The sequence below is a fragment of the Chinchilla lanigera genome, unplaced genomic scaffold (assembly GCF_000276665.1).
Source record: "Chinchilla lanigera isolate Chin_1 unplaced genomic scaffold, ChiLan1.0 scaffold00037, whole genome shotgun sequence".
Classification (NCBI taxonomy): Eukaryota; Metazoa; Chordata; class Mammalia; order Rodentia; family Chinchillidae; genus Chinchilla; species Chinchilla lanigera.
This window is the reverse complement of record NW_004955438.1, coordinates 2,546,598-2,563,415: the sequence shown is the minus strand read 5'-3', so window position 1 is coordinate 2,563,415 and position 16,818 is coordinate 2,546,598. Positions and strand designations below refer to the sequence as shown.

The 16,818-nt window shown below is 39.9% G+C and overlaps 1 protein-coding gene across 19 annotated transcripts in view; it reads right to left on the bottom strand.

The window, feature by feature from the left end:
• Nrxn3 (neurexin 3) overlaps nucleotides 1–16,818 on the bottom strand; it is a 1,559,809-nt gene that overhangs the window by 1,020,256 nt on the left and 522,735 nt on the right. The window lies entirely within an intron of this gene.

Here is a 16,818-nt window from a genome sequence, read left to right as displayed (position 1 = left end):
TCATATATGTGCACTTAACCAAGGTCTTCTGCTATCATTGACTCAGGGCAACAAAAATTCCTGCATGAGGAAATTTTCTCTCTAAGAGAGAATAAAGGTTTCTAAACCTAATCAATTTCATTAGTCTCTTTGGTACTTCTGAACCATTCTAAATTGGCTTTTCTAGCATTCACCAATGCCTTGAAATAGACAAACTCTGCTTAAATGGTAACATTCTTTCCTTAGAAAATTATCTTTGAAATGAATATAAAAGGTAGATTTCCCGTAGGAAATTTTTGGCTGTAAATATTAAATATAAGTATGGGACTAAGAGACGTGTGTAAGAGGGAGAATACATGGGTTAAATTAATAAATTGGCAAGTCATTTGATGAAAAAATGGAACAAATCTTTTCCTTGTTTTAATCATCAACAACAACATATGTTGACAACATTCCATGTGCCAGGCATTAGGAAGAAAATAGTGCAGGAGGCAGGGCCCTACCATTGCCAGACTGTATCATCTGGCCTGGGAAACAGAGCATGTACTTTTAAAATACCAAGTAAAAGCAAAGGTACAGACACAAAAGAAACAAAATTAAAATGTCCATCAGTACAGAACCAAATCTCAATGTTAAAACCAGAGCTAAAAATAAGGCAACCTAAAAAGCACAACCTTAAGTGCACAAAGACCTGATATAATCTTACAGAGGAAAAAAATTCCATACTTGAAGAGTAAATCTGTATAGAATATGACAGTAAATTTCAAAGATTTTTAAAAACAAAAACAAAACAAAAAAACTGGATTCAGTTATTTCCTGCTACTCACAGATAATCCAAGTATCTGAACATTTTATCCCACTAGCACTTCCTGCCTTCCCTATACTATTTTTCAGGAACCCTCCAACCCAGCATGACATTTTCCTGCCTCCTCTCTAGATTCTGACCCTGATGATCTCTTGAAATTGATCCTCAGGTCTTAGGTTGCATCTCATGAAAGCCCTTCTAAAACAATGACCATGACTATTCTCCGCATTAACATTAGAGCTAGTTTCTAGCTGTTCTTGGAGATGTCTTTAAAACAAAATCAAACTTCTACCCATATAATGAGCTGAGGTATCTGTAGGAAGACATTTAAACAACAAAACAAATGGAGAAATCTCCAGTGTTTTCTGAAATCTATGTGGTTGGAAGAGTCTTGTGATATCTATTTATATGGGGAAATACTCAGGGTTAGCAAAGCAGATCAATAATTGGTCTTTTTGATCAATTTATGGTCTTTAGTGTAACGAAATATCAGGTACTCTAGTAAGAGAGACTGAATCATTGTTCACAGCTCTTTACACCTTCCTTATTTTTTAATTATGTACTGGTACCCTTTGCACCCTTTGCACATGACCTTGCGGTACCTTGCACTAGAATGGTTACAGTATTACAGCCCACTCCATATTGGCTTGCAGTTACCAAGGGGGTGTGAACAAAAGTGACAACATGTGAGACGTGGACTAAGGTCTCAGGAGGTTATGAAATGTTTCCGTTTTCTTTTGCACTCCTACCAGTTTCCAAGAGGATAACTCTCCCTGGCCAAGGAGATTACGAAAAACCCTGGGACATACCTGATTTTAATTTGAAGATTTCAGCTACATCCAGCCATTTAATAAACTGGAAATGACCCACTCCAACCTATCCACATATCTCTGAGTATAAAATTTAAATACTTTTTGGCATAAGCCACTAAGTTCTGGGAGGCTTGTTAAGAACATTATTTAGGCAACAGCTGGTAAACATAGCTACTGCGAAGTCATTAAAAATCATAGTTTTGAAGATTTTCTTTCTGATTTGAAATAAAGGTCATTTAATGCTAAATTGAGATCATACAATAATTATGTAATTATAAGATAATTTCTTAAATGTGAGAATTGAAAAACTCAAGATCAAAAATTACTCACAAATAACATTAAAATATACTTACATGTGTATGCACTGCTCAAGGGAATAGAATAAAGCATACCGATATATTAATAATGACAATTTCTAGTTGGCATAATTGTACTCAATTTTATTTACTTATATTTACCTGTTCTGAAATAAGCATTTGATTAATATTGGGTAATTAAACAGTTAAAGTGACAAATTTCCTTTTATCCAAAATTTTTGACAGTGCAGATATATTACTTCAATAATCATAAAAATCAATGTTTATTTTCTAAAAAGTGGAAATTCATGCCCTATAATGTTGCTAATAACTCACTAATGACAATTCTTTATGACGTCCAATGGAGGCAAACACTTCTACTAAAGCTATAATCTAGAGACTGGTTTATTGAATAGCATTTTATGGAGATAAAACAACAGTCCTACCAAAATCAAGATTCATTATATCAAATGCTCCATTAAAGCCCCCAGGAATTCTAGTCTAGTGAAAAAGTACAGTTGAGTCAAAAAAGTTCTTCTCAGAGGAAAGAAGCTAAGCTTTTGAAGGGATCATGGGTGAAAAAAGAAGGAAGAAGAAATAAATAAATGTGAGAAAGACCTGAGAGGATTAAAGGGAAAAAGGAAGGGAAAGGAACATGTGCAAATTAATAAATCTGCTCAGCACCACCCTGAGAATACATCTCCTGGCCATCACACCATCATCACCCATCTCCAAGTAAAGGAAGTCCAAGGACAAACCCTACACTAGGAAGAGTGGCTCCTTTGCAGCTGCTGGGTCATTTCCTCAGGCAGGAACTGTTATTCCACTAAACTATTCTGCATTCCTCAGTTATATTTTGGCCATCTGGTTTATAATCATTGCTTCTTATGATCAAACTACTTCCCATTTATCACAGTGCAAAAAGAGACAATGCCCAAGCTGAATGTGGTGCCTACAGAGAGCCTGGCGCCCTGCCCTGCCCCTCTACTAGATGTCACTTACATAGGTAACTGCTAGGCTCCAGCCGCCTCCAGTTTGGGGGCCTACAGCCCCGAGGCCAAACTTACTGAACAAGCACAGGTCAGTTTTGTCACTCTGGGAGTAAACATTATTGCTGCATCAGGCCTGGGAGATGAACACTGAAGGAAGTAAGGACTGTAGGGGCTTCATCTGGGGAAAATGTGATGGAAAAAGACAGAATAGGAATAAAGGGGAAAGATACAGATGACAGGAAAGGGGCAAAGGAAAAGGGAGTGGACAGGAAGAAGAGGGTATCACTTGCGGAGAGCTTCTCTCAGTGAGGAAAGCTCAAGGTCATCTCACACGTTCAAATGGTAGCAGTGCCTGCCCCGAACATAGAAGCCTGCATCTCCTTCTGTCTGAGCACCGGTCACCCCACACCTATCCACCTGGTCCCTGTAAATGACACAGAATCTTATGTCTCTGCAGTTTCTACAGAGCAAGGCCAGGTGCCAGCCTAAGGGGGTTCCTTGCTGTAGGATTCTTCTTTCTGCACATCCCCACTTCTGTTCACGAGAGAATCCTAACTTATTGCTGTGGGTCCATGGGGTGTGGTTCACACACCAAATTTCTTTGAATCTGTCAGATAATAAACCAGAATTCTAACTTAAGTACAGCAAACTTTGAAAATTATTCCCATTAATTTGGGCTTTTGCTAATTCTTTCATTTTTCTTACCGCACAGATTGAGCTCCTTTCCTGTCTTTGACACCAGTGATGCGTTTTTGGTGGCTCACAATCCAGAGGAGACAGACAAGCAGAGCATGGGTTATACTGGTCCAGGTTTATGGCTGGAGTGAGTGAGTGTTTGTGTGTGTGTCTGTGTGTGTGTGTGTGTGTGTGTGTGTGTGTGGGCCTGTGTGTGTGTGTGTGTGTGGTTATGGACCTGAATTAAGGTATGTTGTGGCTTTGGACAAATTGTGATAGGAAAAAATATGTCTTCCCAGTCCCATACTGTACCATTTTCACATTTCTTTGTCCTCCAACTCCATGGGACCTCAGAGTTCCTCTCTACCACTGCAGACAAGAGAATGTGGAAGATCTTGTTTGTTTTTCTAAATCCTGAATTTACTCCAAATGGACAGGTCTGCTTATTCCTTGCCTTTACCCCCTAAAAGTCCTAAAGTAGAAAATAGATAGGGTTGAACAATGAGAAGGACCAACTCTAATTTTCGTATCTCTTTTTCCTCCCAATGTACCTGATCCCACTTTCAAGGCCTTCCATTTTAAGGAATGGCAAAGTACAACAGAAAATCTGATAAAATAGGTTAAAAAAATTCTTACCTCTGGTATTTCTTAACCTTGTGAGTATAGTAAGTTACTTAACCTTTTTCATTCTTGGTTTAACTATCTAAATATATGATTGATACCACAAACTTTCTAAGCTTATTTAAAAAATTGATGAGAATGCCTTGCTATAAAGGTTAAATGTGCTAAGAAGCATGAAATGATCTTGGTTTTTACATAATCACCTTATTTAAGCCACACAACGAATGCAGAGAGACTTACTTTATAGATCAGAAAGCTGAGGTTCAGAGGAATTAAAAACATACCAAAATTACTTAATAATGAGTGACAGAATTGAGAGTCAAGTTCTGTCTGACCCCGAGCTCATGCTTCTTCACTTAAGGGCCAAATTACACCCAGCACATAGTATACACTCAATAAGTGTGAATTCTCTTGGGTGTAAATTTCAGTGGTTTTGGTGCTGTCAGTACAAACCTACAACACCCCACCAGGTTTGCTTTTCAGTGGTTCTGTCTTTCAATCAGGAAGCTGTGATGTTCAGACCACTTCTTTAAGTATCTCTTTTTAAACAGATGTGTTCATAATGTAAGGTTTGGATAATGAGATTTTCCAGACCATAAGTTGCTAACTGTGAATTAATTGCCTAGCTTATTTGCAATAAATAAAGGGACTATTACATGTACAAAATCTCAAGGACCTACTGAGCTTGTTCAAAGGATTCTGAACAGCACTATCCAACATCCCACTATCAGCTTCACAGGGAAAAACAGCCCAAAGGCACAGAGCAATAATATACCCTGCCTTGCTTTAGGATAGATAGGTTTGGTCTAGGATTCACAATGCTGAGTTATAAGTCCCACTATGGCTGCTTACCATATGTGTGGCTTTGGGCAAGTTATAAAAACACTCCAAATTCAGTTCTCTCTTTGTAAATGATCAGCGCTGAAACAGATGACTTGCAGACCCTGACTAACTCTAGTATTCAGTGATTCTGCATCGGCTGATAATTGGTGAGACCAGGATTTTCTGATCTGGTGATACCTTCAGGTGACCCGTTGGTCACAACATTGAGATTTGTTCTTGAGATACACAATTTAGCCATGCTCAATCTAGAACTATTCTGAGATGAGAAATAACTACGATAAGGTAGTAAATAATATGATGCTACCTATTATGGACCCAAGGCATACATTTAGAATACGAAATTAGCAAAACCACTCTCCCCTCTCACCCCATAAATGTGCCAGTGAATCCTACTGACCACACAAACCTATAATTCATACAGGCTACAATGTCTTACAATCATCAGCATTATTGTATTAAAATGCATGCCTTCTATTTGAACAAGACTGGATTTCTTCAAAAACACCTCCAAATTGGAAGGCACTTTCTATTCAGCAAATGTACACCCTCTTCCACCTTCCTTCAGTGACTACTGGATTATTAAAGAGCTCAAAACCACACCAGGTGAAGACTGGTTGAAAAAATTAAAAATGTTTATCCTGAGAATGACTGACATTTCAATAGAGAATAACAGTTGGCTCTGTGTAACTGAAGGTGGATTATAGAAGAGGGTTTAAGGTTTATCTGTTTGTGTGACCCCAGTGTTCACACCATAGGAAATATCTAGACAATGCATACTGAGTGAGCCTGAACCAAGAGCCAAAGCCTGAACCAAGACCAAAAGAAAGGCATTAGGACACAGGTTACATTCAGTATGGTAAAAATGAAGAGCTGCTTCATGAAGTGAGCTCCCTTGTCAATGGGATAAGAAGAGAATACTGGTCACAAAAGATCAGGATCAGGAGGGGAAGATCCAGAAGGTGCCTCAACCACATTCCAGTTGGATGAACTTGGGAAAGGTAGCCTGTCCTGGACCTCCATTCCTCAGATGTAAATTAAGAATGAAAGCAACACCTATGCTATACGGTTACTGCAAGAATTAAGAAAGTTCATCATGTCGAAATATTTAGAACAGCATGTGGAACAAAATAAATGTGCCATAGAGCCCACACAGCAAATGAAGAGTTGTGTCAAGGAGCCGTGCAAGCATCAGTATTGAGTTTGACTCAACTCTGAAGACGCTTTCCAATTATAAATACGAATATGTAAGTGATACAAGAGTTGTCCTCCCCTCAAGTCCCAGAAGATGGTTTCATCACCTACACAGCTGTCAGAAATGCAATGTGTCAATCTTTTCTCCTTCTACTTCTGCTCTCAACAGTCTCACTTTGCAGATTTACATGGGAGGAGGCTCCGTAGGAGCTGAGATGTTGGGTCGCTTGTAAAGGAAGTTTTATTGCACAGCGAATAATAGGACAAAGGAGACACCAAAGAGATGAGGTCTCTTTGAGTGGCAGCCTGCCACCACGGCCACAGTGATGCTAAGAGTCAGCCACTATTTTTAGAGCCAAAAATGAGACTTCAAGAGTGGAAAGAATTCAACTAAATACATATCAGAACAGTTTCACTTTGTACATCTGTCACTGAGGAAGACAGAGAATGTACCAGCCCTAGCTGATGTCAGCATGTGGCCTTGGGCAACTATAAGAAAATAATATGCAAATACTAGTGGGCCACAGCAGGAAGTTTCAGACAAAGGCCTCACAGAGATTAAAATCTGAAAGGCCCAGGACTTTCTTTCCCTGGAGGAAAAAAGAAGGGAGCATGCTAATCCCACAGATTTCATAAGGTTTCTGATTTACCAGCCTCTTAGAGGGCTCTGTTGCCGTTTGTCATTTTGATGAGAATGCCTCGCTATAAAGGTTAAACATGCTAAGACGCATGAAATGATCTTCTCCCAGAAAGACTGTATTACTTGGCAGGGAAATAGCTGCGCAATAGCCCACAGAAAGGAGCCTTTCAAGACTCCTTCAGACCCAAGTTTCCACCTCTATGCAATCACCACTCCCAAATTGTCTCTGTTGAACTGGGTTTATTTATCATTTAGAGGGTAAAATGCAATAGGTGATGAAAGAGAAAGGGAGAAAAATGTATGCATGTCTCTTCCCATCATATGTTTTCTCTCTTAACTCACCTGTCAACATTTCAAATGAAATTTACCAATTGCAGGAGATTGATTAGATGCTATTAACTATAATGCCATGATTCCACTACTTAGTAAATCATGGAGGCATAAATCCATGTCTTCACAAAATATGCAGAGATATTGCTGTTTCTTAGAAAAAACACCAAAAAACCAAAATGAGGAGCTAAACATAGGGTCACTGTCTTCTTACCCGGAGTTTTTTCATGTCAAATTGTCCTACTGGCAAGGTAAATAATTCTGTGACCCTTTGTTCTCTGCCCAGTCTTCTTTGCACCAAGCTAGTTTTAAGTTTTGTTATTTGGAGCTTCTATTCATGATCATTGCATATGTGCTGTTTCTTACCCTTAATAACCCAAGATTCGATTAAAACAGAACCTATACTAAAATAAAGTAGATAAATGCCTCATAAACTGAAGGAGAAAACTAAGTATATATTTCTGTAGACACACACACACACACATACACATGCATACACACACACATACACATGCATACACACACACACACATCCCTCAGTATTGCTGCCAATGCTATAAAGCCCAAATGAGAGACTAGAGTAGGGTGAAATTAAAAACACCATTCTCCTTTCTCCAAGAAATGGACTGGTTGGTTTAATCTCAAATCTAGCCACTTTTGCAAGAGAAAGGAGAACAAGCTACAATTCACTGTCCTACCAAATATATGGCAAAGCTCGGTTGAGACTATTTTAACTCAAGTTCTTCAGAATCTTGGGACGGTAGCAGTCAAGTCTGGATTCCACACCCAAACCACTGGAAGTGCAGAGAAAAGCATGCTCTGCGATGCCTTTATGGCTCACCTCCCCCTTCAAACTTTAGTCTAAACCACATGCTGAAATGCAGAAATCATACCTGGGTCATTTCTAAAACAGAACGTAAGATAGAAAAGATCACCAACTTTGTCTTCATTCCTAAATCACTAAATTCCACATGAAGAAAGGGACACATTGGCTTCAGCATTTACACATGTACATGACACTCCTCAACTCTAACAAGCCTTCTCAACAAGCCAGTCACATAGCCACTCTCCATATTCTCACTGGTGAATATGGAAAGGGAGGCACAGAGAAATGGCAATTCGCATGTTCTTAGAGGCATAAAAGCAGGTATAGGTTTGTACTCTTTGCTGCATATGCTTTACAGCTACCTCAGTCCTCCCAAGAATCTTCACTGGTTCAAGAGAGTTGAGTGAAGCAATACGATTCAATGGCCAAGCCTTTGATTTCCTCCAATCTTGGCCACTGCTGTGTACAACTGGTAACTGTGTCCTATTGACATTGCTTCTTCCACATGTATTAGACATGTGCCCAACTTCGCTCTCTGTTCTGCCTTCTTCACTGAGGGCTCTTGTCTCCAACTCCTGATTAAAAGCAGATGCAAATGGACAAATGTGCACTGATCTTCTGGTCCTCTATCTATATTTTCCATCTGCTTGGAATATTTTTCCTGCCTTCTCTGCCTAGGAGATAGATTCCTGCTCCTCCACCAAGCCTCAGAGTTTGAAGGGGGAAGGCAGGCCATAAAGGTATAACCGAGTATTCTTTTCTCCATAGTTCCAGTGGTCTGGGCATGGAATCCAGATTTGACTGCTGCAGTCCCACCGTGTTGAGGAATTTGTGTTAAAATGGCCTGTTACAACTGCTATGATCGTACCAATGTGGTTCTTTCCTGGTTATTTCTCCTTATATCTATGTTACACCTTCTTTGGACATTAGAACAAAATGATACATTTATAGATAGAACCACAATGCCTTTGTATCTCTAATGCTCAGCAGAGCTCCAGGTATATAACAGTCTGCACTGTGAAAGGAACTGGACACTGAATTTCTTCATCTAGAAAACGAGGATAATAAAATGCAGCCCGTAGAGTGGGGATGAGGGTTAAAGGGCCCAGTATATATTAAGAACATAACACACAGCAGGTGTGTAACTTCTTTCAACAAATATTAGGTTTTCTAACTTTCTTTGTCTCTTAATCCAAACTGGGGCAAAGAAAGATTCATCTATCTATGAAAACAACAAAACAAAATAAAACTAGAAATGCTAGAAGAGTCTGCAATGATCCCCTTGTGTTGCATTTGAAAGCATTTGTTTCTCATAATTTAGCAGCTCTCAATTTATTGCATTTTAATGGGCAGATGTCTGCTGGTAGTTAAGTCACTTCTAGCAAAGGCAGTCGTAAAGGTACCAAGCAGTGATGTAAATGGGCACCATGTCCCTGCATTGATATCGCCACAACTGGCAGCAGGTGCAACGTTGGTTCATAAGCAATGATCAGAACCTGCACCAAACTGGTGACCCCATTCTCAGGCTGAATGCAGGTGGAAGGTTAGGTCTTTCAAACATCCCCTAAGTCTCCAGTCTGTATGCCTGAGACTCTTAGAGCTTCAAGACTCCAGAATAACTAGGATATGCTTTTCACTTCTTTGGAATAACAGGGGAAGTTGTGACCAGGGGCATCTTAGATCCTGACTGGGTGGGAAGACCCTGACTGGGTGGGAAAACTCTTGGAAGAACTCATGGACTATGGAAAGATTTTCCTGGGATCATGTAATTTTGGGGCTGAAGACAGGGAAACTCGTATAACTGGGAAAGAGAGAAAAGAGATTGAATGTTATCCCTGATGTGGTTGTCACTACAGATATATTTCTATGACTTAACTAATAACATATAAGAAAAAATAGAGATTCTAGAATTGATGTTCATGAAATGTATATTTCTTGGGAAGACCCTTTCTCAGATATATTATCATCCATTAGAAGGGGTAAACAATGGGCCAAAAATAGAAAACCTTTTAACGCTCTGAAGAAATCAAAGGTTCTAGCCATTAGTCCATCAATTAAATCTTATGCACTATAGGCCTGAAAATTACTCAGTATACCAAGGTATTCATTGCCTTTAGGTAATTGAGTCAGAGAGGGGAATATTTCATGCACTATTGAGATAGCTAAACCCAGTATCCTGATCCAGGCAGTTCTGCAGATTGTAAGAAGGAACTCTCATTCCTATTCTGCCCTTCACTCACCTTTATCCCTCTACTTGGAAAAAGTGAAGACTGCCAAGCTGATGACATTTGAGAATCAGAGAGTTTTAGAGCTCAAGGTCCCTAGGAGAGCATGAAACTCAATTGCTTCATTTTATTCTTGCAGAACAGAGAGGCCAGAGAATCAAAATAATGATCTCAAGGTCATGCATCTAAATAAAGGTTTTAGAGATTCCTGGGGGATTGCAGAACAGTCATAAGGCTGATACCCTGTCAGTGACATTACAACCAGTGAAAGCAATCGGTATTGTTCTATTTGCCCTTGTAGTCTAGAACTTTTATTCCCACACCAATGAGCAGTCTGAGCAGACCCCAGTGGATCCAGAAATGGTCACAAAGTAGTATGCCGTGTTGCTCATATCTTATTTTTTACTTGTTATTTCTCCTCTTTTTTTCCCTATGATCATTCCTTAAATTAAGTCATTGGTAGATGGCAGTACAGTGTGAAGGTTGCAGGTCTGTCCATCCCTTCTGCTGGACCGTGAGCTCATGCAGGGGAGGAAATATGTCCTGTACAAATTTAAGTGTTCATCAGCCTGAGCTAGAGACCTGTCTATGGAATCCCTATGTCAGTGTTGAAGTCCCAGAAAAGCGTCATAGTTTCATTTCCCATGGTATTTTAGACACAAACCCCACAGAAATTAAACTGACTTAAGGTAAAAATGTATTGAGTAAGCAGAAATTTTAGTACTTGAACTTTAACATTCCAACAAAGGAATAAAACAAATTTGATTTCTTCATGATCACGTAATGCCTGCTATCTAGTCATCCAAATGAGACATCAGTGTGGTTTAACCTATGTTGATGATACTGGGAAGGGGAGAAATAAACAGAATCAGGATGGAATTAGACTGCGTGACATAAATTGAATGTTGCAAGAGAAAAATCAAAGAAAATGTCCAAGGGCACTGGTGATGCCATTTACTGAAATGGGAAAAACTAAAAGTAAAATAAGTTTGGCACAAGAAGGAAGAACTCAAAATTTGGTTTTCACTGATATGATTAAGACACATTTGAGATACACTAATGAAGACATCAAGTAGATCAAGGAGGATATACAAATTTGGGATACCAAGCAGAGTTCCAGGCTACAGAGCCCAAGGTGAACTTTGAATAAGGACACCAATGTGGGTACAAAAACAGAGACACAAGGAGAACACTAAGAAAACAACATTTAATAAGCACATAGTATGAGCACGTATATAAGAGAATGCTACAGACTGTGCAGAAACAAAGATATATACACTGTTTTTCCTCCTTGATGATCTTAGAATTTCAGTTGTACATGTAGAAAGGAAAGGTGCTTCATGTAAAGAGGAAACAATTAGGTGTCAAAACACATGAGTTCCAGTTATTCTATAGTACTCCAAGTTAAAGTGATGTTAACTTCTCAGGCTTACCAATTCCCCACCTAATAAAATGAAGGTTAAGTACAAGTAACATCAATGGTAATCTACTGATGCTAGTGTTTTCCAGTGTCATCCAAGTGCGGCATCTGTACAGCATCAAAAGGACCATCCAGCTTCACTCAGAGTAGATATCACCCTTCCTAGGCAGTATCTGCTGCTCTAGGCATCCCAAGACACAACTGCAAAGGGAGAGATTAGCTGAAAGGGAGCCCCTGACCAGAGAGGGAGAAGAGCTGCTGCCTACATTCCCTTCCTGTTGATACAAGACAAGTCAAAATGTCTGTGCTCGGGGTTTTCACCTGCTGTGCACATCAGACAAATGGAACTCTAAGCACCTGGGAGGCCAGCAGATTGCTCCTCTCCATTACATTTTCATGGTTTTGTAAAGTAATGTTCTCAAACACATCCAGGTTCCATGACCCCAGGAAATACTTTCTTTGAGCAGACAGCAGAAGTTGGCAAGAACAGACAGGATGAAACAAATGTGGTTTCATGAGACTTGGAGCCTACGATTCAGGGTACCTACCTACCTTGACTTAACCATGGAAAAACACTAAAGGAATATCTCAGTAAGATTGTGCATGTGTGTATATAGATATATAAAATGTGTATCATAACACATGTTGTATACTGTATATAATAAGTAAATGTATTGTATAATGTTACATAACATTGATATGTATACACTGTGTGTTCTATAATGTATATAAGATTGAATATTATAGATATATCACACATAACACATAGTATGTATGTATATGTACACAAAACATACATAACACCAAGAAAGAAAAATTATAGATTGCAATATAATACTAAGTGGAGTTAGCTGGACACACAATTTTATCTGTAGCATGATTATAACTATATATAAGAAGCGAAATCCTATACATTACAGGGAAAAAAATTGTCAGAACGACATTGATGGCTAATAATTGTGATTGAACACTATGTTTTTTTCCCCTAACTTTTGCTACTTTCCTGTACTTTTCAAATATTGCTTTATGGCTGGGCGTGGTGGTGCACGCCTATAATCCCAGCACTCGGGAGGCTGAGGCAGGAGGTCCTTGCATGTTCAAGACCAACCTGGGCTACAAAGTGAGCTCAAGACCAGCCTGAACTGCATAGTGAGACCCTGTCTCAAAAAGACGAAACAAAAAACAAAAAATCAAATATTGCTTTATGGATGCAATTCTTTGTTAGAATGTATTCTTTCTGGCTAATAAAGGGCAAACTCTGAAAGAGACCGCAATGGTCTGGCATATAGAGTCTTTGCTGTGGCCTCCAATGCTGCTAACTCATTGGATTCCCTATGCTTTAAGGCGGGAAAGAATTTGAACTTATAGGAGAATGCAGATTAAAACAATAAAATACGACATAATTTTTTTCTTAAAAATGACCTAAGGTTTCCACTAAAATGACATCTCCCAAGAGGCTTAGACTTCTCACCTATTTCCAAAGAACTTGAAAAACTGGCTCCTATCTGATCTCTTGGAAAGTGCCTGGCCTCACATGAATACTTGCTTTAAGAGAACAAGACACACCTTGATAATAGAATCTCTCTCTCACTGTGTGCCTTCCTCTGTATACTATCAGCCAGCCAGTGTATATTATATGAGGATATCCCCCACCTCACCACTGACTAGGACACCAGAGTAGCTAGAGTTAATTAATTAGGATTGGTAAGGACATTTACATCTTCTTAGAACACCAGCAGATCACAGTGAAGAGAATCTAAACACAGTCTCAGATCAATTTCAAGGTGTCAAGATTCTGAGTTTCTCATTCTCATAGATAGAAGAAACACTCTTATTCAGGTGGAAGTAAAAGCTATCCAATTTTATTCTAAAAGAAAGACAGCCATGCAAACTAATTCTCATCCCAAATACTTATATATTTCCTAGTTCTTTTGCTTTATTATCTTACCTTTGTTAAAATCCTTGACCTCAGACTTCTTCCTCACAGTAAACTTTTGTTTGTCTGTCACTTTCCATCTAGTGTGTGTGTGGCCCGAGTCATGCCCAGTTCCGAGGTCTAGCTTTTACCATCCTGTTCATGCATTCCACATTTTATATATCTTGCCTCTTTCTAAAACTACCATGCCTACTGTGAAACAAATGATAGCAAACAGTTCACCTTCTACAAAGCCTCATTCTAGGACACAGTTCAGGGTAGGAGGGGCACACAGTTTCCAGAATTTTCTTACAGTGTTATGGTTTGTGTCTGGGTGTCCCCCCAAAGCCTCATGCAGCCATGGGGCAGGCTTTTAGAGTTTGGTTGATTTTGGGTGTGACAGCTACACCCACCCTGGGGTGGATAGTTTGCATATGTAAGGGAGAGAGAGAGTGTACCCCTGGCCATTTTCTCCCTTGTGTGTGTGCTTGTTGCTTTGCTGTGTTCTGCCGACATGAGCTGCAGCCCTCTGCCATGAGCCACTCTGCCTTATAATCTGCCAAGTACGGACTGAAACTTCCACAAACTGTAAGCAAAATAAACCTTTCCTTCCTTAATTTTAGGCGTCAGGTATTTTGTCCCAGCAATGAGAGAAAAGTAACCAAGACATACAGTAATCATATTTAGGGCAAATTATCAACTCTGGGCTTAAATTTAAAGATTCTAAGAAAAAATTAAGATAATGAATTGTAAATAGAGAGACTTGGTTGATGTTAGGATAGGCAGTGAAGCATTCCTTCATCCAAAGAGGATCCCATTTCTGTATAAAAAGGATACCGAACACTTTTCCCTGACTGCCCTTCAGAAATGCCTGTGGTGGATATTGAAGGTCAGAGATAGCAGCAGGTCATAGTTTTGTTAGAAACGGGACTCAAGAAAACGTGACACCCTTTGCTTCACCATTAGCCTCAGTCCTCCATATGGAAGTGGACACTCTACCTGTTTGCCCTACAGTTTCCCTCCAGACCACCATAACATCTACCACACATTCGTTTCCCACCCCACCCCCAGGAAGACCACAAATCTCTTGACCCAGAGTAAGGTCTGTGTTACGTTTGTTTATTGTTTTGCATTTCCAGCCTTGAACTTAGCACCTGGAACCTACCAAAGCCTCAATACATGTTTATGGCCCATATGAAAAATGAAGAAAAGATACTCAAAGAATCTTCACTGGGGAATCAGTTTCAACAGAGGAAAAACAATGTCATTGGAAAGCTCTATTTTCTTTGCTGGCAGAATGGAAAGCGATCTTTTTTATACTCCACTGACTCATTCTGGACATGGTGTCAGGAACAATATAGGGGCAAAAAACAATTAGTGGGGGAACAAAACAATCAGTCGAACCGTCTGGGATTTGAGTGATATATAGATCAAATGTCTTAGATGCGCGAAGCTCTTTCTCATTTGGCCAGAATGGATGACTCTTGGCCGCACTGTACCAACAATAATTGTCCCTCATATATCCCCAATCAGCTGCCTTTTAATGACTAGTCAGAAGTGACAAGGTAAAAGGTGCAATGACTTTCACTGTACTTAGCAAATATTGGACAAGCTCCCATTGCTTTGCCCTTGGAATATGTGAGCTCATAGGCACCTTACACGGCTGGCTACAGTCATTCTCCCTGTCCCCAACAACCACAAGGACCCTGAGTTGGAAGAGACCAAAAAACACAAAGTGAGGTGACCTTTGGTTCTTACATTGCTTTTGTAAGCAGTAGAAGATCCACAACACCATGGCTTACATCAAAACAGTCTCCTGGATCTCAGAGGACAAGTGACCTTTCTATCTCCCCATGCCAGCACCAGGGTAAGCTACCCAAGAAAGATATTTGGAAAGAGTCCAGGCACTTGATAGACTTATTAGCCCCATGTGGCCTCTTTTTATTCCAGATGGCTGCCTCCTCATTTTAGCTCTTGTACTGATTGATGCTGCTTTGAAACTTCAGTGAATCTGCATTTAAAATGTATAAGCTACAAGAAAACTTCTTTTTTCTCCTTCACTCTAGTGCCCCATATCTTTTCTTGGTATGGAGTTCTCTTGAAATGTGCCTTAACTAGTAATAAGTTGATCCTACAAAAACCACCCTTTAAAAACACCTTCTCAAGTAGGTCACCCAGCGTCGGCTCCAAGCCTCGTCTAAGAGCTCTGCCCATCACCAGACTTTTGACACTTGCACAGTTTCTGGCTACTGATGTTCCTTAGCAGTGTGACCCTGCAAGTATGTCCTCAAGACAGTCTTCTGGTCTCAGAATCTCCATGTCCTCCTGCTCTGGTCCTAGCAGATTCTATGCCACTGCCTTGTATCACTGCTTGATGGCTTCTCATGCATATGTTGCAGCTCCTCAGATAAATAAACAAAATCCTTTGGAGTAGAAACTCTGTCTGTTAGGTGTGGTGTGGTGTCCCAAAGCCCAGAGGTAGGCCTTCAGCAAATACTTGATAACTTTATGGAGTATCCTTTCATCTAAAATAGAAGCTGAGACAACTTGATTTTGTGTTCTTGGCATACAAAAAACTAGCCCAAGTTGAGAGCAAGGTATGGCTCATAGTCAGGAATATCTTCACCTTGATTTTGTTTCTAATTTTTATCTCATTCTTGCCTTGAACTGTAAATTCAGTGTCAGTGTAGGATGGGAACATTGTGAATGGAAAGGGGACCCCCACACACTCTCTGTTCTGTTCTAAAAGCTCAGCCCGCACCCTTTGAGTCACCTTCGTAGTGTACCCTCTTTATTCCATTCAGAACTTTGTTCAGAAGAAACCAAGCATTCAGCCCACTGTGGGCTTCCTTCTGTGCCTCACCTCTGCTGTTCCTCACTCTGTTCCTCGGCACACACGGTCCTTCTGCTTAGCCCACAGTCGGCCTTCACATTTCCTTGCCGAGCTAACTCATAAGCCTATTTCAAGTCTTACTTTCAACATTCTCTGTAGAAACTTTGTCTGGCCCCCTATAAAATCTTGGGTCCCTTTGGAAGGGTACTCCTCTACTTTAAATGATGGTGATCATAATTACACACAGCACTCACTATTGTGTGCTAAGTGCTCACCATATTTCAGGAACTTATTGAATCACTTGATTATCATCACTATCTGCTGACGTAGGTGCCCAGCTACCTTTGCTTTTCAAATGAGGAAATCATGTCTCAGAAACAGTGATTGGCCTGAAATTCACATGAGTCCACGAGGG